The sequence below is a fragment of the Panthera uncia genome (genome assembly GCF_023721935.1).
Source record: "Panthera uncia isolate 11264 chromosome B2 unlocalized genomic scaffold, Puncia_PCG_1.0 HiC_scaffold_24, whole genome shotgun sequence".
NCBI classification, from domain to species: Eukaryota; Metazoa; Chordata; class Mammalia; order Carnivora; family Felidae; genus Panthera; species Panthera uncia.
Window position 1 is genome coordinate 12,747,805 of NW_026057580.1, and position 27,314 is coordinate 12,775,118.

A 27,314-nucleotide genomic window follows, 5' to 3' on the forward strand; every position below is an offset into this window, starting at 1 on the left:
AACTTCACGGGGTCAAGGGACGCCGCGGGGATAGAAGGTGGCATGGAAAGGAAGCCGCGCTCTTTGTACAGCGGCCCCTGGCGGTAGGAGGACTCAAGGCAGCCTCTGCCGCCCGGGTAGAAGTGATTGGGAAGGGGACGTCAGCAGTAGGCCTAGCTCCACAGCTGCCTGGCACATAGTAGGCCTTTAATTCATTCGTCATTAAACAAATATTCATTTAGAAGCTACTAGTGCCAGGCATTGTTTTAGGCTCTTAAGGATATATTAGTCCCAACAAAATCCTTCAAAATCCGTGCTCTCCAGAAATCTATATCATAGTAGTAATTGTCATGTTTATTAATTTTGCAAGGTTACAACTGGAGTTGCAGTGAACAGGCTTGGATTCAACGTGTGTGTGCGCGCGCGCACATATGTGTGTGTGTGTTTCCGGTATGAGGGAAGAAGGCAGAGTGCCAAGGGAAGTAGTATCAGCATCCATTCAAGAAGCATTCAATAAACATATTGAATATTAACTATGTGCCAGGCACTGTTCTAGGCACTTGCCAATGCCCTTTGCCCTTGGCATTGGAAATGACTGTTTTGTTCTTAGGGATTGAAGCAGCCCCCTTGGAACAGGAGCAAATAGCATCTGCTTCCTTATTAATTGCTAAATAACATTTGGTCTTTTAATTTGCCTGGGGATTAGAGGGAATCCAGGTTGTCAGGGCAGGATGAAGCTGTTGACCAATAGCTGCAGAGATTTCTCTCTCTCTAAGTTTCCCAAAGCCCTAGGGTTTTGTGTGCTTTGCATTAGGGTAAGAGAGGTACCTGTTCCACCTCCCGCTTCTGTCTTTTTCTCCATGGTGACAGCTGTGACCATGATGCCAACACAGGCCCTTGTGGGTACAGCCAGGGCCCTCATGGGGCTTCTCATGATAGCCTCTGCTCTTGGCCTGGGAAATTAAACAGGTGGAGAAGAGAACTCATGACGGTTAAAGCAGAGCAGCAGAGCTGAAATCAGTGTGGCCACCTAGTAGGCCTCAGCCATCCACATGGGCTCTTTTGGTCATTCTTTATGAGTTATGTTATTTAGGGACTTTTGAAAAATGGTTTCCTTGGGAAACGTGTAGTCTTTTTGGACTCGAGTTTCCAGAGCAATGGTGAATTCTCAACTTTGTATTCTGACAGAGCGTAGCATCTATCTCATGATCCTCTGTTTCTCCCCTTGCCCACGTAAACTAAAAGTGTTGTTTCGAAAGTGTGTTTTGCCTGTTTTGGTTTTTCCAGCGTTTTTGGAACAGGAACCCAAAGCCAGATGGGGATTTCTGTGAGACTGATGATCTTGAGACAAGACTGTGAAATTCTTCCCCAAACTGAGATGGGAGTGTTTTGCTAGAGAAATCTAGCTGGGGCCTCTAACCAGTACTGACGTCAACAACTTTCTTTCACTTTCAGATTTTTCTCAGAAAGTTTTTGTATTATAGTAGGAACTCCATGTTTTTAGACTAATGTGGATCTAGTGTGGAGCCATGGATTATGTTTTTCAAACAGCTTTATTGAAATATAATGCATATACCCTACAGTTCACTCATTTAAAGTGTACAAGTCAGTGGCTTTCAGTACATTCACAGAATCATCGTCTGTGAATCATAATTACTTTCAGAACATTTTCATCACCTCCAAAAGAAACCTCATGCCCTTTAGCTGTTAACCACCCCCATCAGCGGTAGGCAACTACTAATCTGTTTTCTGTCTGTTTTCTGTAGATTTGCCTATTCTGAACATTTCGTGTAAATGGAATCACACAATACATGATCTTTTGTAACTTCACTTAGCATAATGTTGACAAGGTTCATCTATGTTCTAGCATGTATCATGGACTTTTAGAAATGCATTTTTTTGAGTTGTTTTCTGTTGGAGGAAGGGTTTTTCCTCCATCTTGCTGTTTTGTCCCTGCCATTAAAAAATGGTCATTTTCTTTTGTTTAAGTGTGGTATTCTCTGGTAAATCAGTCTCTTCCCCCCCACCCCCCGTGAAGCAAAGTGGTTCTTTTAGGATTGTGATGTGTCTGTTCTGATTTGCCACTGTCCTCTGATGAGGAAGTGAAACTTAAGGTCTGCAGTTTCCCAAGACAGATATATCTGGGGAGAACTCACCAGACTGAGAAGTTACTGACCTGGGAACTTCTCTCAGGAGTACTCATCATCCATCTTAGTATTTGTAAGAATTTCATTTTGGGGTTTAAAATGCAAACTGAGGGGCGCCTGGGTGGCTCAGTCGATCAAGTGTATGACTTTGGTTCAAGTCATGATCTCACGGCTTGTGGGTTCAAACCCCGCGTCAGGCTCTGTGCTGACAGCTCAGAGCCTGGAGCCTGCTTTGGATTCTGTGTCTCCCTCGCTCTCTGCCCTTCCCCGGCTCACGCTCTGTCTCTCGAAAATAAATAAACATTAACAAGTTTAACAATAAATAAGTCAATAAATAAAAAATAAAATGTAAACTGAGTCTGTTTACTAGGAGCTGTTCAGCTGGGTTTGGGTGTCGCCTCCCCTGGGTTTGGGATTGCCCTTGTGTTGTTTGACTTACTTATCTTGGCAGGCCCAAGGCACCCATTCTTTGAGCGTTCTCTTTTCACCTTATTCATGAGAAGCAACGCCTGCCCTTACTCTGGGAATGGAAATTGTTCCTCCTGATTTCCCCATTGGCTTTGAGAGCAGGAACCTGAGGTCAGTGATGCATTCTGTCCTGGACTGATGGTCAGAGGAGACACAAGGGAATTTTTACCCTTACTGAGCATAGGGAAGTCAGCTTTGGGAACTTCCTCATCATAAAAGCCATCTTTTAGTGTCGAGGTTAAAAGTTCAACCTGTAAGAGGTATTCCCAGTTTGATGTATTTGTTTACGGCTTTGCCCTGTCTGGATTGTGAAAGCAATGCTTGTCAAATGTCTATATGCATAGGGATTTACCGGGATCTTGTTAAAACTGCAGACACTGACTCAGTAGGTCTGGGTAAGCTCGCAATTCTGTATTTCTAGCAGGCTCCTAGGTGATGCTGTTGCTGCCCCTTGCCTACCAGACCATACTTTGAGCAACAAGAGTGTGGGAGAGGACTTGTGGGAAGAGTTGGGACACAGACTTTTGCTTGGGGCGGGGTCCTAGGGCTTGGGTGCTTCTAGGCTCTCACCTTCCTCCCGGAGCAGCTTGGTGGAGCCCGGAGCTCCCTCTGCGCATGCGTGCTCGCTCTCATCCCCCTTCAGCCTGCGTCCTCTTGAGGGTGACGGCTGCGTCTGCCTGTTGCTAAGAGACGCGGAGGTTGAGGGGACCAGCGGTGGGGGGATGGGAGGGGAGCGGCGCCCACGGGAGCCGGGAAAGGGCATGGGGACGCAGGTCCTGGGACTCCAGGGATGGGAGCCTCCTGGGATCCAGAATTCAGCGATTTAGTGGACCCTCAGTGTTGCAATGCCTGGGTTTGTCTTTAGGCATTTTTTTTTTTAATTGTCCCATTTTAAATGGTTATAAGTACGAACGTAATATTCTCGAGTTGCCTCTTGGCCAGGAAAATCTGAAATACTTTCTATCTGGCCCTTTGAAAAAAAAAAAAGAAAAAAAATGGCCAACTCCTGTGTAAGAGGTTTGTTCTGTTTTTAATCTTTTTTTTTTGTTTCTAAATCACATAATAAAACACAGACTTAGAGAAGTCAACCAAACCAAATGAATAGCTTAATTATTATTAGAAGGCAGACATCTTTGTATCCACCACCCTGATTGCAAAATAGAACTTTGCATCAATCCCAGGCACTCTACCTGGACCTACCCAGCCATCTTCCTCCTTCCAAAGCTGGCCACTACCCTGACTTTAATAGTTATCACAATTTTGGGTGTCTTTATAGTTTTATCACCCAAATATACATCCTTAGATGTATTTTATCGAGACAGAGAGAGAGACAGAGAGAGAGCGAGTGAGCTGGGGGGAGGGGGAGAGAGACAGAATCCCTTGTCAGTGCACTGTCAGTGCAGAGCCCTTGAGCTCAGGAACCATGGGATCATGACTGAGATCATGAACTGAAGCAAAAACAAGAGTCGTAGGCTTAGCCAACTGAGCCATCCAGGTGTCCCTTTGGATGTATTCTAAAAACCTTACTGAAAATGCATTTTAAGTCTTTTTATCTGTGGATTCCCTCTTAATTTCCTTCTTTTCCTTACAGTGTGTGGACTTTTTCACAGTCTGTTTTTGCTGACTTCATATTCAATGTTCAACTCACATTCAACAGGTTCTTCTGCGCTCTCTGATTTCAATCAAATTAGCACCTGGATCTAGAAACTTAATCAGATACGGGTTCGAATCCCTTTGGCGAGAGTCTACGTGGTAGAGGGTGCTCTTTCACCAGAGGGCATGTTGATGTCTGGTTATCTTTCTATGATCTTAGCAGCCACATACACATACTGTCTCTACCTGTTAATTCATTGGAGAGTGCAACATGGTGACATTCACATTCTATCATCTCTTTTTCATTTATTCTCTATAAAAGGCTATCTTTTTTCCTCAATTTATTTCAAAAACATCTGTCTAAAGCAAAATAATTTTGTAATTGTATCATTCTGTTTATTGCTCCTTTCCTTTTTTTTTTTTTTTTATTTTTTTTTAATGTTTATTTCTTTTTGAGAGGGAGACAGAGTGCAAGTGGGGGAGGGGCAGAGAGAGAGAGACACACACACACACACAGAATCTGAAGCAGGCTTCAGGCCCCGAGCTGTCAGCACAGAGCCCGACACGGGACTCGAACCCACAAACCCGTGAGATCATGACCTGAGCCAAAGTCAGACGTTTAACCAACAGAACCACCCAAGTGCCCCTTGCTCCTGTCCTTTTTGTTGTGTATGTATGTCACACATATGGTTATAACATAAAGGAGGGGGCGTGGTAGTGGACCTATATGGTTGTAAAGTTTTTATGAAGTAGAATAATATTCACTCTAGGTGGACTCTGAATAGTTAAGGATATATATTGAAATCCTTAGAGCAGCAGTCCTTAAAGTGGGTGATGGAAAGACTTTGGGGGAATCCCCAAAACCATTCAGGAGGCCTGCGAGGTCCTCGTTTTTCCAACAACATATGTCAGTAAGGTTGCATTTTCTTCATATATGCCAACCCAAACAGCCTATCACAACAGATTGAATGTCAAAGTCAGTATGAGTATCCATCTGTCTTTTATTAAGACAGACATTAAAGAGATTTGCAAAAACAGAAAACAATGCCTCTCTTCTCACTGATTTTTTAAAATATATTTTTCATAAAAACATGTTGTTTATGTTAACATAAAAATATTTATTTATTTATTTATTTTATTTATTTTTGAGACAGGGAGAGATAGAGCATGAACAGGGGAGGGTCAGAGAGAGGGAGACACAGAATCTGAAACAGGCTCCAGGCTCTGAGCGGTCAGCACAGAGCCCGACGCGGGGCTCGAACTCACGGACCGCGAGATCATGACCCGAGCCGAAGTCGGCCGCTTAACCGACTGAGCCACCCAGGTGCCCCAACATAAAAATATTTAAATATTTAAAAATTTTTCAGTTTAATTTCATAAATCTGCATACTTCTATATCTCCTCCATAAAAACTCTTTGGGGATCTCCAATACTTTTTAGGGATGTAAAGGGACCCTGAAACCAAAATGCTTGTTAATTGCTGCTATAGAGCAAACACTCAAGAATATTGGGACAGGCAACGCTATTCACAAGAGCCAAAAGGTGAAAACAATGCAAATGCTCATCAGTGGAAAAGTGGAGAGACAAAGTGTGGGATATACATACAATGGAATATGACTGCCTTAAAAGGAAGTACAGATACATGCTACCATGTGGATTATCCTGGAAAACATTATGCTAATTGAAAGAAGCCAAGCACAAAAGGCCACGTATTGTATGATTCTGTTTATATGCAGTGTTCACAGTAGGCAAATCCATAGAGCCAGCTAGATTGAAGGCAACCAGGCGCAGAGAAAGGGGAGAATACAGAGTTACTGCTTTATGCATATGGAGTTTTATTTTGGGACAATAGAAATGTTTTATTTTTGGGGCACCTGGGTGGCTCAGTCGGTTGGACATCCAGCTTCGGCTCAGGTCATGATCTCGCGGTCTGTGAGTTCGAGCCCCGCGTCGGGCTCTGTGCTGACAGCTCGGAGCCTGGAGCCTGTTTCGGATTCTGTGTCTCCCTCTCTCTCTGACCTTCCCTCGTTCATGCTCTGTCTCTCTCTGTCTCAAAAATGAATAAATGTTAAAAAAAATTAAAAAAAATTAAAAAAAAAGAAATGTTTTATTTTTTACTTTTTTTAAACATTTATTTTTTATTTTTATTTAAAAACATTTTTTTAACACTTATTTATTTTTTGAGAGACAGAGTGGGAGCAGGAGAGGGGCAGAGAGAGAGAGAGAGGGAGGCACAGAATCCGAAGCAGGCTCCAGGCTCTGAGCTGTCAGCACAGAGCCCGACGTGGGGCTTGGATTCGTGAACTGTGAGATCATGACCTGAGCCGAAGTTGGACACTTAACTGACTGAGCCACCCAGGTGCCCCAGTATGTAATAATAATAATAATAAAAAAAAATCTATGGAACACTTCTCAAATTTGCATGTGATCCTTGTGCAGAGGCCATGCTATTCTCTGTATCGTTTTAGTTTTAGTACATATGCTACTGAAAGTGAGCACACAGTGTATGATTAAAAAACACAACACTGAGCATGCAAGCAAAGTTGAACTATTTTTGATAACAAGAGTAAAGAGGGTGGAAAGTGCTTTTTTTAAAAAAATTCTTTTAACGTTTATTTATTTTTGAGACAGAGAGAGACAGAGCATGAATGGGGGAGAGGCAGAGAGAGAGGGAGACACAGAATCGGAAGCAGGCTCCAGGCCCTGAGCCATTGGCCCAGGGCCCGACGCAGGGCTCGACGCAGGGCTCGAACTCACGGACCTCGAGATCGTGACCTGAGCTGAAGTCGGACGCTTAACCGACTGAGCCACCCAGGTGCCCCTGGAAAGTGCTTTTTAAAAGACCTAAACAAATAGAGTGTAGTTGATGATAAGCACGCCAGAGTGTCGAGGAATGGAGTGTCCTGCTATTTCCAACTTACTCTGAATTGCACCAAAGATAGAATGGATTCATTGATGGATGGGATAGATGTGTGATAAGGGGATAGGGCAAATACAGACAAATGTCAACAATTGTAGAATCTAAGTGGTGAGTATATGAGTGCTTACTGTATAATTCGTTCAATTGTTCTTTGTATTTGAAATTTTCACCATCTTTTTTTGGGGGGAAATTTTTATTTGTATTGTGCAAGGTTTGCTGGGAAGGAGTGAGAGTCCTTTAGCGGATGGGGACCTGAAAGGCTGAGGGGACCCCTCCAGCAATTTAGAGGCCTCAGGGGGAAACTGCGGAGGACTAACTGGCTTGGAATTAGGACGCTGGAGGCACATTTGTGCTGGGGTGGGACAGGAAAGAGTAAAAGGGTCAGAGGGACCAGGTATGATTTTCCCTGATTAACATGGATGCAAAAATTCTCAACAAGATACTCGCAAATCAAATCCAACAATACATTAAAAGAATTATTCACCATGATCAAGTGGGACTCATTCCTGGGCTGCAGGGGTGGTCCAATATCTGCAAATCGATCAACATGATACATCACATTAATAAAAGAAAGGATAAGAACCACATGACCCTCTTAATAGATGCAGAAAAGCATTTGACAAAATACAGCATCCTTTCTTGATAAAAACCCTTAAGGAAATAGCGATAGAAAGAACATACCTGAAGATCATAGAAGCCATATATGAAAGACCCACAGCTATTATCATTCTCAATGCGGAAAAACTGAGAGCTTCCCCCTATGGTCAGGAATACGACAAGGATGTCCACTCTTACCACCATTAGCCTCAGCAATCAGATAACAAAAAGAAATAAAAGGCATCTAAATTGTCAAGGAAGAAGTCAAACTTCCACTCTTCGCAGATGGCATCATACTTGAGGTGGAAAACCTGAAAGACTCCACCAAAAACTGCTAGGACTGATACATGAATTCAGCAAAGTCGCAGGATATAAAATCAACATACAGAAATAGAATACCTAGGAATAAACCTAACCAAAGAGGTAAAATATCTGTACGCTGAAAACTATAGAACGCTTATGAAAGAAATTGAAGAAGACACAAAGAAATGGAAAAATATCCCATGCTCATAGATTGGAAGAAAAAATATTTTTAAAAGGTCTATACTACCCAAAGCCATTTATACGTTCAATTCAATCCCTGTCAAAACAACACCAGCATTCTTCACAGAGCTAGAACAAACAATTCTAAAATTTGTATGGAACCAGAAAAGGCCCTGAATAGCCAAAGTAATGTAGAAGGAGAAAACCAAACGTGGAGGCATCACAATGCCAGACTTCAAGCTGTGTTGCAAAGTTGCAAATAATAAGACAGTATGGTACTGTCACGAAAACAGACACATAGATCAGTGGAACAGAACAGAGAACCCAGAAATGACCCACCCACAAACGTATGGCCAACTAATCTTCGACAAAGCAGGAAAGGATAGCCAATGGAATAAAGACAGTCTCTTCAGCAAATTGTGTTGGGAAAACTGGACAGCGACATGCAGAAGAATGAACCTGGACCACTTTCTTACACCATATGCAAATATAAACCCAAATGGATGAAAGACCTAAATGTCAGACAGAAAACCATCAAAATCCTAGAGGAGAAAACAGGCAACGACTTCTTTTATCTTGGCCACAGTAATGTCTTACTAGACATGTCTCTGGAGGCAAGGGAAACAAAAGCAAAAATGAACTATTGGGACCTCATCAAGATAAGAAGCTTCTGCACGGCAAAGGAAACAATCAGCAAAATTAAAAGGCAACCGACAGAATGGGAGAAGACATTTACAAATGACATATTGGATAAAGGGTTAGCATCCAAAATCTATAAAGAACTTACCAGACTCAACACTCATAAAACAAATAATCCAGTGAAGAAATGGGCAAAAGACATGAACATTTTTCCAAAGAAGACACCCAGATGGCTAACAGATACATGAAAAGATCTCAACATCACTCATCATCAGGGAAATACAAATCAAAACCACAGGGAGACACCACCTCATACCTGTCAGAATGACTAAAATTAACAACTCAGGAAACAAGAGATGTTGGCGAGGATGTGGAGAAAGAGGAACCCTGTTTCATTGTTGGTGGGAATGCAAACTGGTGCAGCCATTCTGGAGAAAAGTATGGAGGTTCTTCAAAAAATTAAAAATAGAACTAGCTTATGACCCAGCAATTGCACTACCAGGTTTTTATCCAAAGGATACAAAAATGCTGATTTGAAGGGGCACATGCACCCTAATGTTTATAGCAGCACTATCAACAATAGCCAAATTATAGAAAGAGTCAAATGTCCATTGACTGATGAATGGATAAAGAAGATATGGTGTATATATACAATGGAATAGTACTTGGCAATCAAACAGAATGAAATCTTACCATTTGCAACAATGTGGGTGGAACTAGAATGTATTATGCTAAACATAGAAGTCCATCAGAGAAAGACATATATATGATTTCACTCCTATGTGGAATTTAAGAAACAAAACAGATGGACATAGGGGAAGGGAAGGAAAAATAAGGTAAAAACAGGAAGGCAAACCATAAGAAAACCTTAAATACGGAAAACAAATTGAAGGTTGCTGGATCAGTGTTGGGTGGGGGGATGGGCTAAATGGGTGATGGGCCTTCAGGAGGGCACTTGTTGGGATGAGCCCTGGGTGTCATATGTAAGCCATGAATCACTAATTCTACTCCTGAGACCATTATTACACTGTATATTAACTAACTTGGATTTCAACAAAAATTAAAAATTAAAGAAAAGGGGGACCAGGTATGGAGAGTGGGAAAGAAGGAGGGTGATTACAATCCACCTTTGAATTTCCTTAGGTAAAGAGATTACATATATCGCTTACCGGTTTTCCTGTTGTCTTTGGCACTTAAAGGGAGAGAGAGCCAAGATAGCAATGTGAGCTCGTGAAACGCAGCCGGCCACTTGTGCAAGATTTCCAAATGGCATGATAGTACCAGGGCTCAGAGTTTGGCTCTCAGAATTGCAAATCCAGAGATTAAAACATCTGAGGGTCTCCTGTGTGCCCAGATCCTGCTAGCCCACTGCTAGATTACTAACAAACCAGGAGCGTGAGACCTGGAACTGCCAAGCGGATCAGACGCTTGGGGCAGATGGTCATTGCATTTTCTCTCCCGTGGGCTTGAGCAACAAATATCTTCAGAGGCCTCCTTAAAGGGCAGAGCAACATGGCAAGGGGAATTAGTGGGACATCGGCTTAGTGGCCGATGTTACTCAGGGTGGTTAGATGCAGGGCTGCAAATCCAACTGAAATGTTTGCCTCGGCTGGAGTTAGCAGACTCTCCCCTGGACAGGGCTGGAGACCCACACTTACGTTTTTTTGACCCTTGGTCTTCTCCCTTCCGGACACTACATTTCTTCTGTTAACAGATTTTTTCCTCACGTGACCCGATGGATTAGGTGTGGCATCTTAAGCCAATTATCCCATGGGTATTTTCCATGACTTCTTCTCCTCCTCCTCCTCCTTTTTTTAAGAGTTTATTTATTTTTTGAGAAAGAGAGACAGAGTGTGAATGGGGAAGGAGTGGAGACACAGTGGGAGACACAGAATCTGGAGCAGCCTCCAGGCCTGAACTGTCAGCACAGAGCCTGACACGGGGCCGGAACTTGGGAACGTTGAGATCATGACCTAGGCCGAAGTCAGATACTTAGCTAACTGAGTCACCCAGGCGCCCCATCCATGACTTCCTAACCACACCTTTGCATGCCACCTGTAGCAAGAGTCAGGAAGTAACCCATGGTTGAGGGACTGGAGGTGCTAAGAAAGAAGAAAAGGTGATCATAGAGATAGATAGCCAGTAGAGTACCCAGACTATTTAATTCAGACCCTTTTCAGAGTTCATGGTCTCTACGAATTCTGTTTGGATTTTAATCCTGTGAGTTTTTCATGCCTCTCATCTGCCCTGGTCCCAGCTGGTACATGGAACCATTTTTGATGCTTTGGAAAGTGGCATTTTCCTGTGTATTCTATTCCTACAACGCATCTTTGGTTTGAGCAAAATCAAGTATCCACTTGTCACTAATGTTGAGTCTGATGGGATTTTCTCTTGCCATCTCAGCTGCAGCCCCTAACAAAGCAGACTTTACCTGACTGGCAGATAGAAAATTGTACATCACGATCTTGGCTAACCAAGGAGGTATCATAGGTGTTTGTCAAGACTCGTGTCAAAACATTTCACTGTGTATAATTAAAACACACACACACAGGGTGCCTGGGTGGCTCAGTCGGTTAAGCGTCCTACTTCAGCTCAGGTCACGATCTCGCGGTCTGTGAGTTCGAGCCCCGCGTCAGGCTCTGGGCTGATGGCCTGGAGCCTGCTTCCGATTCTGTGTCTCCCTCTCTCTCTGCCCCTCCCCCGTTCATGCTCTGTCTCTTTCTGTCCCAAAAATAAAATAAACGTTAAAAAAAATTAAAAAATAAATAAATAAAACACACACACACACACACACACACACACACACACAAAACCACACTACACCAATGTTGAGTCTAGTTGATGATATGCAGGCTGAACTGTTTAGGGGTAAAGTCTTCTGATGTTTGTAACATATTGTGAAATGCATCAGAAATAGGATGAATTTAGAGACCTTTGTTTTAGACAGCATAGAAACAGACGCAAAGCGTGTAGGCCATGTGTTAATAGGGCATCATAACTTACTGATTAGTAAAAAGTAGTATTTATTAAATTTTTTCTAACTTCAGAAGAGCATGTGTATTGTAAAACAGCTGAAGATTGAGTAGCTTCATTTAAGTGTGGTTGTGAATGATGAGGTTGTGTTGTGTGGGAAGCTACCTTTCAGTCGTGGGCCTGAGATACTCGGGTACTGTGAAGGGCTTGTGGGACCCAAGGAATTTAACAAAAATCCCCTACCCCCTGGACAAGCAGAGCAAGACTAACTCCATTTTGTGCTACACCCACCATCTCATGTATAACCCCCACCCTAGTCAAGCCGCTGAGCACACCCTTATTGGAAACTGGCTCATATAGGAATACGGAACGCCTAACCGCCATAGAATGTAAACCCTGCCTTTTGCCCACCAAACTTGCGCGCCAATTCTGACTGGAGTGATAGGCTAGTTCAAACAGTTACTATAGGGTAAATTGTAATTCAATTGGCCACCTACATGTGGACTGACATGACTATGCGACTTTCTGTGTGTGTTACCATCTCATTGGCCACTGGCCCCTATAAAACTGCTACGCCTCTTAACCTAGGGGTCCAAGTCCCTGCTCCGCTGTGTCAGGTATACTTGGGCCCAAGCTCGAGATTGCAAATAAACCCTCGTGCATTTGCATCGGTATCGGCTCCTTGGTGGTCATTTGGATTCGAAATTGGGGGCATTACAGGCTGGAAGAAGGGGCAAGATTTTTTTTTTAACGTTTATTCTTTTTTTTTTTTTGGTTGTTTATCTTTGAGAGAGAGAAAGAGAGAGAGAGAGAGAGATAGTGTGAGTGGGGGAGGGGGCAGAGAGAGAGAGAGAGAGAGACAGAATCTGAAACAGGCCCCAGGCTCCAAGATGTCAGCAAAAAGCCCCACGTGGGGTTTGAACTCGTGAACCATGAGATCATGACCTGAGCTGAAGTTGGACGCTTAACCGACTGAGCCACTCAGGCACCCCATGTTTAGTCATTTTTGAAAGACAGAATGAGTAGGGAGGGGCAGAGAGAGAGAGAGAGAGGGAGACAGAGAATCCTAAGCAGGCTCCCAGGTATCAGTGTAAAGCCTGAGGCTCGAACTCATGAACTGTGAGATCATGACCTGAGCCGAATTGGACGATCAACTGACTGAGCCACACAGGTGCCCCAAGATGTTGTTGAATAACAAAAATTCAACTGAGTAAATTCTAAAGATCTAATCGGCTTGATTAATTGATTCATGAATTGATTCATCTAGCAAGTAGAGGGGAGCTCCAAAGGACTACAGAAAAGGAAATGTTTTTAAAGGTAGACAGGGAGCAGAATAAAGGAAGAATCCATTGTTTTAGTCAAGGTTGCCCTTCTAAAGGGAAGAGAAGGGGTCTCTCAGTGAATTTCCTACTGCTGCCCCAGAAATTCCTGTGTTGATTGTTTAAAGGTCACATTTCTGGGGGGTTGAAATTGCAGTTAAAGTAGTTAAGTCTTGGTTTACTGACTTCGGGCCTTAACCTAAGCGACACCATTTTGGGTTTGTGGTTTTCATGTTAACAATACACAGAGAGCATGTTGATGAGCCCCGCTTTGTTGCTCAGCTGTGGGTTTGACTTGCCCATACGTCTCTGATCAAGTCCGCATATACCTTCTCCAAAGATTTTATGTTGAGGGTGGTTAGAGTAATTTTAATTCGGTGAATCGCCACCCCTGGTCCCATGGCTATCTTCCCGGTGTCCTTAGAACCCATGACTGCAGGTGCGGCTTCCTGACCAACTTGTTCCTCGGTGAGAGCAAACAGCGGTGAGTCAGGAGCAGAAGCAGGGCCTCCAAAGCTCCGTTGTAGCTGTGACCGTGTCTTCCCCAAAAAGGAACGTCCCGCTCTTGATTTCAGCTCAGGTTATGATCCCATGGCCCTGGGGTCGAGCCCTGCGTTGGGGTCTGTGCTGAGCACAGAGCCTGCTTAAGATTCTCTCCCTCTCTCCCTCTGCCCCTCTTCTCTGCTAGTGCTCTCTCTCTCAAAAATAAATAAATAAATAAATAAACAAATAAACAAACATGAGTTAATTAAAAAAAAAAAGTATCTATTCTCTTATCAGTGTTGACCAAGGCCAGGGGTGCTGTGTAGTGTGTTTTATTTCCTTAAGAGAACCTGGAAGACAGAAATTCTGGAGGCTCCTGGCTAGCTCAGTTGGTAGAGCATGTGGCTGGCTCTTGATCCTGGGGTTGTGAGCTCAAGCCTTATGTTGGGGTTAAAATTTACTTAAAAAAAATGGTATAGGGGCGCCTGGGTGGCTCAGTCGGTTAAGCGTCCGACTTCAGCTCAGGTCACGATCTCGCGGTCCCTGAGTTCGAGCCCTGCGTCGGGCTCTGGGCTGATGGCTCAGAGCCTGGAGCCTGCTTCCGATTCTGTGTCTCCCTCTCTCTCTGCCCCTCCCCCGTTCATGCTCTGTCTCTCTGTCTCAAAAATAAATAAACGTTAAAAAAAAATTATAAAAAAAAATGGTATAGAAGTGCTTTCTGTAATGCTGTGAAAATATCTCCGAGAGTGGAAAGAACCGAGTGAGTGTATGCTCTTACCGTGCACAAAGGGATGGAGAGAAAATACACACATATTTGCTTGTACAGTTCTGGAAGGGATACACAGGACGTAAGAGTGGCTTCTGTTGGGATGGAGTGGAGGTAGGACCTGGCTGGATGGGGAAGCAGTGGGAGCGAGTCTTTCCTTGTACACCTTTTTATAGTTTTGTTTTGTTTATTTATTTTTGAGACAGAGAGCGCGCGCGCACACACACACACACACACACACACACACACGCTAGTGGGGGAGGGGCAGAGAGAGAGGGAGACAGAGGATCTGAAGTGGTCTCTGCTCTGACAGCAGAGAGCTGATGCGGGGCTCGAACTCCCAAGGCCATGAGATCATGGCCCGGGCTGAAGTCGGTCGCTTAAGTGACTGAGTCACCCAGGCACCCCACCTTTTATAGTTTTCGATTTTGCAACCTATGTACGTGAATAAATTAAATAAATAAAGTGTAAAAAGAGAGAATGTAGAATGACATGAGACAGTGCTCTCCAGTTCCTTGGAACGCATGAAAATGGAAGACTTTAAGACTTTGGTATTTCCTGACTAATCATAATTTCAGTCACAAAGGCTGGCAATACACCGTGACAGACGGACTCTGTGTCTTAACGAATGTCATGCATGTGGCTCTGCTGTTATTTTGACACTGATTTTATTTCGCTTTTTTTTTTTAATTTTGTTTGTTTATTCTACAGGTATGTTTGTCATCACATCCTTCTCCTTTCACAAAGATATTTGGGCAGGCCCCGGCCTTCATGGAGTTCGGGGAATGCAAAATAGTGTCTTTCAATGCACACACTACAGAAGCAGACATTATGTGATGTTTATGGTTCCTGGGAATCAAATCTGCCCACTTGTCAAGGGTATCTTATTTCCCTGTGGCTCCCTTCTTGTCGTTTGAGCTTTTAGGAATGGAGAGAGAGTCACTCTGGCTTTGGTGTAGAGACTTCTGATGAGAAGCCCTTCCGCAAAAAGTATTGAATAGATTAGAACACAGACTTCCATTATCCCTTCTGGAAATGGGGCCTCTGTCTGTAAGGATGTCTGGAGAATGGAAAGCTAAACACAGAATTAGGAATCCTAACATTAATGCAATTTTCATTTGCTATCAGCTTACTCCGTTGTCTTTGAGATGCTATTAAAAATGCATCAGGGGGCGCCTGGGTGGCGCAGTCGGTTAAGCGTCCGACTTCAGCCAGGTCACGATCTCGCGGTCCGTGAGTTCGAGCCCCACGTCAGGCTCTGGGCTGATGGCTCAGAGCCTGGAGCCTGTTTCCGATTCTGTGTCTCCCTCTCTCTCTGCCCCTCCCCAGTTCATGCTCTGTCTCTCTCTGTCCCAAAAAAAAAAAAAAAAAAAAAAAAAAAAACGTTGAAAAAAAAAATGCATCAGGATGCCAGTGAGATAAAACATATCAAAATTCAAATTGATTCCTGTCTCCATTGACACGCCATTGCTCTGGCTTCTAGCAGCTTTAACTGTCTGGGACACAGCCCAGAGTGTGGGAGTGAGGAAAATGGTCCCCTGAGCAGTGACAAGTCCTGCCATAAAGCTCAAAAACTCAGTTCAAGGGAGGGTCTTTCCCACCCTCACTCAGAGCCTGTGGAATCTAACTTATTTATATTAATAATAATTGCTTTCCTGGGGCGCCTGGGTGGCTCAGTCGGTTGAGCATCCGACCTTCAGCTCAGGTTGTGATATCACAGCTTGTGGGTTTGAGCCCCACATCGGGCTCTGTGCTGACAGCTCAGAGCCTGGAGCCTGCTTCAGATTCTGTGTCTCCCTCTCTCTCTGTCCTTCTCCCACTCACACTGTCTCTCTGTGTCTCCAAAAAGGAATAAATGTTAAAAAAATTTTTTAATTAAAAAAATAAGTAAACATGAAAAATTGGGCGCTTACAATGTACCAGGGAACATGCTTTATATGTAGTAACTTAGTTAATCCTTCCAACCCAATGAGATAAATTGCTATTATTATTCCCATTTTACGGATGAAGAAACTGAGAGAGGTTAAGTAACTTGCTCAGGGATATACAGGACAGTGCATGACGGAGAGGGAATTTGAACCTAGGCTGCCTGGTTGCCGAACCTATCTTGCTAACCACCTCTCCTGACTTCCTGTCTGAGCGCGTGTTTGCATGCCCGCTTGCGCGCGTTTAAAATGTGTCATCCTAAAAAGCTTGGGAAGTTGGTTTTCCGGTGTTGGGCACCTTAGGAAGTGGGGCCGCTAGAAGCGAGCATATTCCTAACAGCAAGAGATGGCCTCGCGGTGATGGAGGAGAAGAACCCACAAACCTGAGCGGTCTGGGCCCTTGCTGGGAGTCAGTACTGCACATTTCAGCTGTCCTTGCGGGAACCACCAAAGCACAGGATAGTTACACCGTCTGTGGCAGACGCTGTAAGCTCTCCCCAGCGTTCAAGTTCCCATTTTCTCTCTCTTGGTAATAGGACCCCCCAAATTTTCCACGGACTGCAGCTGCTGAGTCTCTCTTACCGCTAAGCATGGTCGAGTGGTCCCTGGACTCGGAGAAGTGAGATGTGCCTGCTCACACAAGCTCTGCCCTCTGCCTTTTCCTGTCCACCAGCTGGGATGCAGTCTTAGGGACAAGGGAAACCCCCAGGGATAACAGCAAGGGATGAAAACAGCTTTACTCTGATCCTACGGAGTCGACATGGGCGCCCTGTGCTAGTCATTCCCGTGTTGTTCCAGGCAAGAGAACCAACTTTTCCGTTTAATCCATTTTTTTAAGTTTATTTATTTATCTATTTATTTATTCATCTATTTATTTATAGAGAGAGGGAGAGAAAGAGAGAGAGAGAGAGAGAGAGAGAGAGAGAGAATGAGCGGGGTAGGAGCAGAGAGGGAGGGAGAGAGACAGAATCCCAAGCAGACTTCCACACTGTCAGCACAAAGCCCGATGTGGGGCTCCAACTCTCGAACCACGAGATCATGACCTGAGCCGAAGTCAGACGCTTAACTGACTGAGCCACCCAGGCGCCCCTGTTTAAGCCATTTTACTCTCACTCTTAGAGCAGCCAAACTCACAAGCCAGCGAATACACCCAGGACATCAAGGAAAGGTTACAGTATGTTTGCTGTATTTTGGTAACAAATCAAGAAAATATTCAAAGCATTTTAGAAAGAGTTCAATGACAAGGTTTAAGGCCCAACAGGGGCAACTTTACTTATTTGGAAGCATCCCCAGGAATTTTCCAAATGCTGGCAGAAAAAGGAGTTGTACTCCACTTGGTTGATGTAATATGGAGAGGATATAAATTCAGTTCAGTCCCACAAATATTTATGGCATGGCTACTAGGTGCCCTCAGGGACCCAATAGTGGGGTAGGGGGTGTGTGGGGACATCCCAGCCAAGTCCCAAGGCTGAGCAGAATCATGCTGGCCATGTTCTAGCTCCTGGCAGTGTTAAGTTCCCCTTAAAAAGCGGGGTATTTGTGTCTTATGAAAGCCCGAGCTGAAAAGCCCATTCAGAGGCTTTCCTGCCTTGAGAAATATAACTGATGAAATGAACATTTCGAATTTCTGTCTTTCTCCTTTCTATCTTATTCCAAGATTTTCCCATGCATGAGACAGAATCCAGCAAACTTTAGGGTGAGCAATGTACCCTCTTGGGATGTGGGTAAGCAGACATTACCTGGGATATATCATCCAGGAATCAGAAGGGTCTTTAGCAAATAACATCTGTTCTTTCATTGTTAAGCAGTGGGAAAAGCTGAAGGAGTGGCCGGGAGCCTCTGAAATTGAATCTGTGCTCACAAAAGCACGAGTTGGCTCATTGTCTTGTCCTCGACGACAGGCTGATAGATAACGGGTAAATTATTTAATTCTGGTTGTCAGTTCTGTGGATGATGATGTTACCCTTACTGCAGCAAGGGACTACAGGGAATGATCAATCGAAGGTATTAGATGGCACTTGGCAGACTGAGAAGGAACAGTAATTAATTACTTTGGAGCAGACTTGCAGAAATATCGATGCCTGAAAGACACTTGACATTTTCTTTTCCCCAGACAGTTTTAACTCAGGGGAAGCATCCAGACTGTGGGAGTTGGGGTAGAGGGCTGAGCTGCAGAGCACAGAGGAGAAGCTAGGAAAGGTAGAGAAGAGCAGTCAAGAGCTGTCTTTCCCTGAACTGAGGTTCGAGGCTGGCTTCCTTGGGGTCTCACCCCAAATTTTTGCTTACCTCTTTAGTTCCCAAAGTTAAGACCTGGGTCTGATTTTAGCTGGGCCTTAAGTCAAAGCCAAAATTAAAAAAAAAAAGTTAAAAAAAATTGCTTAGGGGTGCCTGGGTGGCTCAGTTGGTTAAGCCTCTGACTTGGGCGCAGGTCATGATCGCACGGTTCGTGGGTTCGAGCCCCGCATCAAGCTCTGTGCTGACAGCTCAGAGCCTGGAGCCTGCTTCGGATTCTGCATCTCTGGCTTTTTCTGCCCCTACCCCACCCGCTCTGTCTCTCTCTCTCTCTCTCTCTCTCTCTCAAAAATAAATAAACATTAAAAGATTTTTTTGTAAATAAAAAAATTTGTAAAAATTGCTTAAATTTGATTTTAAGGTAAATTGTCCCCCCATATGTGTGCACACATATACATGTGTATATACATGTACACAACTACATATATACATATGTATATGTATATGTATATATACATATATAAATGTTTTTCTTTGACTTCTAACAAAGACTTACCACATTTGTTTTTCATGCAAAACTGTGGCTGGATGAAAAAAAGATCCTAAAAATAAAATAAATAAAATAAGCTGATAAAAGCCCTTGAATTTTGCTGAAATGATAAATTTCAATTATAAATGAGAAGGCTTCTATTCGCTCTGAATGAACATTGTCCTCTTTTATATAATAGATAAATGTATTGAGCAGTAACTCTTTGGCACATTGTACAAAGCACTTGAATTTTAATCTCATCTCTCCCTGCAAAACAAAACAAACCCAAACCAAGAAAGTATACGATTGCTTCCTGATGTTCTTAGGAGAGAGCGTGACATCTATAAGCTCGTTGGCAAGCTCTGGGTCCCAAGCCCTGCCTCTCCGTCCCCTACCTGGCTTCACTTTCTTCACAGTACTTATCTGTGTCCTTGCCCTCACATTTATTTCTCCACCATTTGAAATCTTGTCATTGGGGGGCACCTGGGTGGCTCAGTCAGTTAAGCATCCGACTTCAGCTGGGGTCACGATCTCATGGTTTGTGGGTTCGATCCCCACGTCGGGCTCTGTGCTGATAGCTCGGAGCCTGGAGCTTGCTTCGGATCCTGTGTCTCCCTTTCTCTCTGTCCTTTTGTCTCTCTCAAAAATAAATACATTTAAAAAGTTAGAAAAAATTACTTTACAAAAAAGAAACCTTGTCATTGAACTGTAGGGGCTAAAAAGCGCATTTAGGTGGATGGCTGGATGGATTTTCCAATAGTCATGGGCTTTACAAATTCATTAAAAAAATTTTTTTTAGTGTTTATTTAGTTTTGAGAATGAGAGAGACAGGGGGCGAGCACGGGAGGAGCAGAGATAGAGGGAGACGTAGAATCCGAAGCAGGTTCCAGGCTCTGAGCCGTCAGCACAGAGCCCTACGCAGGGCTCGAACCCACAGACAGCGAAATCATGACCCCAGCTGACGTCGGACGCTTAACCGACTGAGCCACCCAGGCGCCCCCCAAAATTCATTTTTATTGTAGGGACATCTGGGTGGCTCAGTCGGTTGAGCGTCTGACTTTGGCGCTCACAGTTCTCGAGTTCGAGCCCCTCCTCAGGCTTTGTGCTGACAGCTCAGGGCGTGGAGCCTGCTTTGGATTCCGTGTCTCCCTCTCTCTCTCTGTCTCTGTCTCTGCCCCTCTCCTGCTTGCTCTGTGTCTCTTTCTCTCGAAAATAAACAAAAACATTAAAACATTTTTTTCTTAATTTATTTTTACCGTAAAAAAGATACGATGTACTTACCGTTTCAACTGTTTTTGGCATACGATTCAGCGGCATTCAGTCAGTATAGCTGCGGTGGTGTGCAACCGTCCATGACATTTCCGTCAATCTCAACTGAAACTCTGTCCCCACTGAACACTAACTCCGCTTTTCTCCTCCCCCCAGTTCCTGGTAACCACCATTCTATTTTCAGTCTCTATGCATTGGATTCCTCTGGGGACCACCTACATGGCCATGGACTTTTTTTTTTAGTTCTTTTTTTAATGTTTATTTTTGAGAGAGAGAGAGAGAGAGAGCAGGGGAGGGGCAGAGAGAGAGGGGGACAGAGGATCCCAAACAACCCGATGTGGGACTTGAACTCAAGAGATCACGACCTGAGCCAAAGTCAGATGCTCAACCAACTGAGCCACCCAAGTGCCCAGGCCATGGGTTTTTGATATAAAGTGGACTGGCCGAGACTCTGAGATCAGACACAATGTGCCTCTCATTTCTTTCTACTTGGTGTGAATTTATTAATGTCCAGCTGTGTGATGACAGTCCCCAACCAGCCAGGGTGCCCTGAAGACTGTTCTTGTAGATTTTTCTCCCATTGCTGTCATCACCAGGAGAAACTGCTCTGTGGCTATTGTTTCAGTGGCAGACCACGGTCTCCAGTGTGAGTTACAGGAGGCGCCAGCTTCCCAGTTAATTTCTCTTGCCCAGCACAGTAATAAGTGGATTCCTTCCTCCTTAAGTGGACTCGGTTAAGTGCCCGGTGGTGTTTTGAATGCCATCTCTTAGAATAAATCGAAGCCATTTCTGAATTTTGATTTCTGAATTTCTGATTTCTGAATGTTTCTTCTTCCTCTGCTCTGAAACGCTTCCTAACTAGGAAGGTTTTGTATTCAAGAGTCTCTGCTTAAAAGAAAAATGTGTCGAGTATGCAGTTCCGCTTCTTTCCTGCCCTGATTCCTTTCCTAAATCTGAATCCTGTGTAGCTGAGCAAGGAACATCTGGAACTTTTAAAGGCCTGTTTCATCCGAGAGGAAGGCACATCTGGTTTGGAGTGTTTCTGGAAAATGAAAAAGGAGAATAGAAATTTGAAAAAGACCGATGTGTGTTGGGAGGACGTGTCCATACCTTATTCCAAAGCATGAGAATCGTGAGGACGGTTGGTTTGGAGGAAATGGGTAGTCCTGCAGGTGAGGCCTTACTCTGTTCAAAGCCCCATAGAGCAAACCCAGTGAGCAGTCCAGGCGTCAGAAAAGTGGATCATGATTTTGTCATAGGAGTTGGAGAAGACAGAAGAGAAGGTGTTTCCCTCCACTGTATTTTTTTTCAAAAAAAATTTTTAATGTTTTTATTTATTTTTGAGAGAAAGAGACACAGAACAAGCGGGGGAGGGGCAGAGAGAGAGAGGGAGACGCAGAATCCAAAGCAGGCTCCAGGCTCTGAGCTGTCAGCACAGAGCCCGACACAGGGCTCGAACTCACGAACTATGAGATCATGACCTGGGCTGAAGCCGGACGCTTAAATGACTGAGCCTCCTTCCACTTTATTTATTTATTTAAAAAAATTTATTTTTATTTTTATTTAAAAAAAAAATTTTTTTTTAACATTTATTTATTTTTGAGACAGAGAGAGACAGAGCATGAACGGGGGAGTGGCAGAGAGAGAGGGAGACACAGAATCCGAAGCAGGCTCCAGGCTCTGAGCTGTCAGCCCAGAGCCCGACGCGGGGCTCGAACTCACAGACTGTGAGATCGTGACCTGAGCTGAAGTCGGACGCTCAACCAACTGAGCCACCCAGGCGCCCCTAAAAAAATTTTTTTTTTAACATTTATTTATTTTTGAGACAGAGAGAGACACAGAATGAATGGGGGAGGGTCAGAGAGAGAGGGAGACACAGAACCTGAAACAGGCTCGAGGCTCTGAGCTGTTAGCACAGAGCCTTATGCGGGGCTTGAACTCACAGACTGCGAGATCATGACCTGAGCCCGACTGAGCCACCCAGGCGCCCCATCCTTCCACTTTAAAGTAACAAGGACTAGGACATCTGGGTGGCTCAGTTGGTGAAGTGTCCAACTCTTGATTTTGGCTCAGGTCATGATCTTACGGTTTGTGAGACAGAACCCCGAGTCGGGCTCTGTGCTTGGGATTTTGTCTCCCTCTCTCTCTGCCTCCTCCCCTGCTCACGCTTGCTCCCCCTCTCTTAAAATATATAAATAAACTCAAAAAAAGAGTACACAGCCACGCCCTGTGCCATGTGACTTTGTGTTATTCCCCCACCGGTGTGGATGGAGTTTATGTCCTCCCTTCAGAGATCTTAGGCTTTCCTGTGTAACTTGCTTTGGCCCACAGAATATGGGTGGAAGTGACAATGTGCCATTTCATTCAGCCCTCTTGTGCTCATGCCATTTGACACGAGATGAACATGCATGAGGGAGCTTCTGAACCCAGGAGAATGAGACAAATCTCAGGGAGCGAACCTGACCTACACCCTGGAGCCAGGCTGATCTGCAGCTTAAAGTATATTGACCTGGTTGGCTTCTAAACTCATGAGTTATTAAATATATGCTGGTCGTAGGCCGCAACATTTTGGGGAAGTTTGTTACAGAGCATTATTATGGCAATAGATGACTAATACAAAGACCACAATGCAGAAGCAGAGAGTAAAAGAGTAAGTGAAGTAGACAGCTGACGGACGCATAAGGGAGGAAGGAAGGAAGTGATGGTGGCTCTGAACAAAGAGCAAATAGAAAAGGGGCCCCCAAGAAGAATAAGGAGAAGATGAGAGGCAAGGAGTACTATGGCGGCAGCTCCTTTAGGGGTTGGGATGGGCAGGAGCCGCGTGTGCACACACGCACACACGCGCGCGCACACACCGTCCCTCTGTGCCTTTGGTGAGCCCTGGACCTTTCTGGTGTCATTGTTCAATGTTGTCTGAGAGGTTTCCAGGGAGTAGAAGTTTGATTCCTAGGAAGGTTTAGACTTCCAATTTTAGGGTCTATCTGGGCTCATGGTTGCAATAATGGGAAGGCGGGGCATGTGAGATCTGAGGACTCCCCTGAAGGGAGTATTAGCACCACTAGCTGGGATGCGCCCTAACTTTAAGCAGGGAACCGGCCCTCCAACGGGCAAGTGCCTGGTGTGAGCTGGGGTCTGTAAGGTCTTGTGACCTTGGGGAGGCTATTTAATCTCTCCAGACTGACATTTAGAGATAATGGAAATAGTAATGACCTACCTGAAGGCTTGTCTTGAGCTGTGAGAGAGAGTGACGTGGTACCTGGGGCAGAGTGAGGCCCTCCATAGATTAATATCAATGCTATCTTGTAAAAAGAACTGATATCCAGTGTTCACTAAGGCATTGACATGTCTTGTTTTTCTGAGCCTAGATGTTGAATAAAGACAGGAGTCCCACCCAATAGTCCATGACACCTGACCAAGCCCGGAACTCTCGCTGGCGATACTCTGAGCAGAAAGCTGTTCTCCCACCATTTATTATTCTTCAGCCCACATCAGTCGATCCCCTGGCTTTTGTTCTCCCGTTTCTCTTTTTCTCAGGGAAATCTTTTTTTCTTAAGCTTGTAGGGGGAAAAAAGGTGGAGATGGACCTGAAGAAGCAGATGGCAGAGCTCAGTAGGATGCCCCATCTTACCACCAGCGTGGGCTGTGGGCAGCATCATTTTCTAGTTGGCTCTTCCACCAAGAGCTGGGTGACCCCTCTGTCGCACCTCTGGTTTATAAAAAGGTTCCGATGACCTTTATCACAACTTCAGCGGGGGTATTTTTTGCTAGACTGTTCTCTAAACACTAACTTGCATTTATTTTCCTAATCTGCTGCCTATGATTGCTCTAGTTCTGTCTTGTATGCTCCTTTTCCAGGGAAGAATTTCCCAGATCAGTGGGCTCCCTGCCCAGCCAGTTTTACATGTTTCTTAGAGTTTGAGTAGAGGAGCCCATCTGCCCCAGAAGGCATTTGCTTCCAACAGTCAATCCTTCCGGAGGCTCTTCGTCCTTGGTCCTGTTCAATACCTGAGCAGGGACACACGGGGATTTAGCAGCCCTCTTCATGGAGCTTTGGGTGAGCAGAGTAAGGGGGATGACCTTTCTCTCTCCCCAAAGGCCTCTAACTTTTCAGCAACCTGCAACAATGAAAATCGCTTCTATTGTTTTCTCTCCTCTCTCCTTCCCCAAGAGAACAGGCCAAATGCTGTTCAGTTCCTCTTGCATCGGATTTGAGTTTGTATTTCATTATAGAAATCAGTCATAGAAGGAAAGGCTCTTCACAAAAGTGCCCGCTTATTGGCTTCTTACCAAATGCATGGCTTTGGTAAGTGCTAAGTGCTTTACATGTATTTATTCATGAATCCTCTCAATTACCTTTTGGACTGGGCACTATTATTATCCCCCTTTACAGATGAGGAAACTGAGTCTCACAAAGGATGAGTAGCTTGCCCAGAGGTGCACAGCTCCCTCCCACCCTCCCTCTGTCCCTCTTTTTCCTTTGGTCCATTGCCTCCTGAGGGAGCTGGGGAATTCTTTCCATACAGATCAGCCTCTGGAAGCCGAGCAGGGTGGGGAGTTGACCTGGAGGGGCCCAGGGAGGATATGAGGATACACTGCTTCTGCCTCCTTCTTCCACAGAGGGATCTGCAGGGATCATTCCATGTTGGGTCAAACCTGGTATTCAAGGAATTCCCCCAACAGCCCCATCAAATCCAGCCTTCTTCCTTCTGAATCTATAGAGAACAGACCTTGCACTCCATTTGCCGGTGTCCTTATTCTGTGCGTCTGTTTCATACATTGTAAATGTTATATATATTTTAAAATCTTACTCACTTATTTATCTTACTCTGATATCCAGGCCAAGGGGATTTTTGTGCTTCTGGGGACAAGCACCACCCCGGACCTCTCCCGGGCAGTTTGGCAGCCTACGATGGGAATGGCGATAGCCTGGCTGGCTAATTAGACTAGTAGTTCACCCCCTTGAGCCTGTCTTTCCTCAACTGTAAGATGGGGATGGTTTTTATGGCACTTCATTATCGTAGGGATTAAATGAGACAATGAATGCAAAGGGATTGGCATATCATAGGCACTCACCTGGGGAAGGGGCTGGGTTTTACTCACCTTTGAACCCCCTGCCCCTGGCACAGTGCCTGACACATAGAAGGTGCTTGGAGCTGTTTCCTGACCTGAACTGATGGTGAGGCTCTTTGAGGATTTGGGTGCTGGTAGTGTTAGCAGGTTCTGAGGCAATTAATGTGTGTTCTCTCTCTCTCTCTCTCTCTCTCTCTCTCATCTTTGCCAGGCCCCCTTGCCTACCACTGAAGGTTTTGGAAGGCGACTGTGTGTCAGTAATCCACTCAGCCCCCATTCTCTCAGCGCCCTCTTTGTCTGAGGCCCTGGAATGCCTCAGCCTGAAGGCAGCAGTAAAGATTCTCTGGCGCTTTGTATTTTCCATGGCCTGGTTTACACTGCCCTCTGCTGTGTGCTTACGGGATAAGCATGTTCAATGAGGGCTTGCGGTGACGTTTTCTTGACATTGGGAGAGGCTCCCCTCTATGGGCTGCTTACAATCCTGTTGGGGGGAGAGGTAGTGTTTAAGACCTCCTCCCCAATTTAGCTTGCAACTCCTGAGGCTTACCAAACACAAGAGGCTTTTTACCAATGTCCCTCACCACTCAGCCATCAGATAATGCCATCTTTCTAGGATTAGATTTCTTAGGCATTTTGCGTTTGGCCTTGGCCAAAAGGAACGGGGTAGTTTATTTGATACTATTCCCGGTCTGCCGTCTAGTTTTTTCTGAATCCCTGAGCACCTAATTCTTAGAGCTGCCCCAGCTGCTGTCAAGGGTCTGGGGGGTGGGGGTGGGGTCACAGGAGGCACCTGAGCCAAGGGAGAACCAGCATGGACCCTCTCTGCCTGTAACCTTCTTACACCACCACCCTGCCTTCTGTCGGTTGTCCCTTCTCAGAGCTGATCCCAGTCAGTGAACACAAAATGGGGTCCTGCACGTCAGAGTGGGAAATTGGGGGCTATAGACCAGGCCACTCCCATTGACCTCACTATAGAACCTGCTAGAAATGTACACCAAAGCCCCAGCGGAGGTCTCCGCTGATGGCCAGCACAAGTCACCAGACATATGAATGAGAAGGCTCCAGCTACCTTCTGACTGCAACTGCATGAGACACCCCCACACATGAAGGGTTAGCCTAGCCAACCCCCAGAATCAGGGTTTAACAATCATGATGATGGTTGTTTAAAGCCACAGAGTTTGGGGATGGTTTGCTATCTAGCAATCGATATGCAGAAGAAGTGATTTAGGATTGTGGGATCCTGGGTATCAACACTACTTTTCTATGTTTTCCAAGATTTCTACAATGACTTCTTTTATAATCGGAAAAAAACTGTTATCAAAAATAAAAACATGGTCTAATTTTTCCCTCCACTTCACCAAGGGAGAAACTAGGTCTGAATTTGAATTGAGGGACGTAAGCCAGACTTGGAGAAAAATTTTCCATGCAAGATTAGTTAGATGCTGGAAAGAATTAGAGATACATTCGAGTTGGTATGAAGGAAAGAGTGGTTGATTTGGAGTGAGGAAACTTGGAAATGAATCCTAGTTTTTTCGGTGACCTTGAGCAAGTCCTTGCTCAAATTCGGCTTTCTATTTTGAAAAATGCAGCTGCTTAGGGAAGATAACATCCAGCAGGGCGCCTGGCCCAGAAAAGTGGTAGGTGATCCTGCCTAATCAGTGCCAATTATGAACAGGCATCTGCAGGCTTTGTGGACGGCCCATCCTTCACTGCCACCAGAGGCTACGGTTCCAATAATGACATCTGCCTGGAGAAAACCCACAACTCTTAGGAAAATTAGAAAAAAAAAAAAATCCAGAAACACTGAGCAGCTTTTCCGGGGGCCCTTGATGGCGCCGCCCCCACTAGCCGGGGCGAGTAGCCCTGCCCTTCGGGGGACCCCCGGCGCCTGAGGAGGGCGGGAGCGCCCCGGACGCGGAGGC

General features: G+C 44.9%; 1 non-coding gene across 1 annotated transcript; it reads right to left on the minus strand.

Annotated features, from left to right (window-relative positions):
• Positions 1–6,581: 6,581 nt before the first annotated feature.
• Positions 6,582–6,686, minus strand: LOC125939183 (U6 spliceosomal RNA). Its single transcript, XR_007462945.1, has one exon. It is a non-coding gene; the product is annotated as a U6 spliceosomal RNA (small nuclear RNA).
• Positions 6,687–27,314: the final 20,628 nt, after the last annotated feature.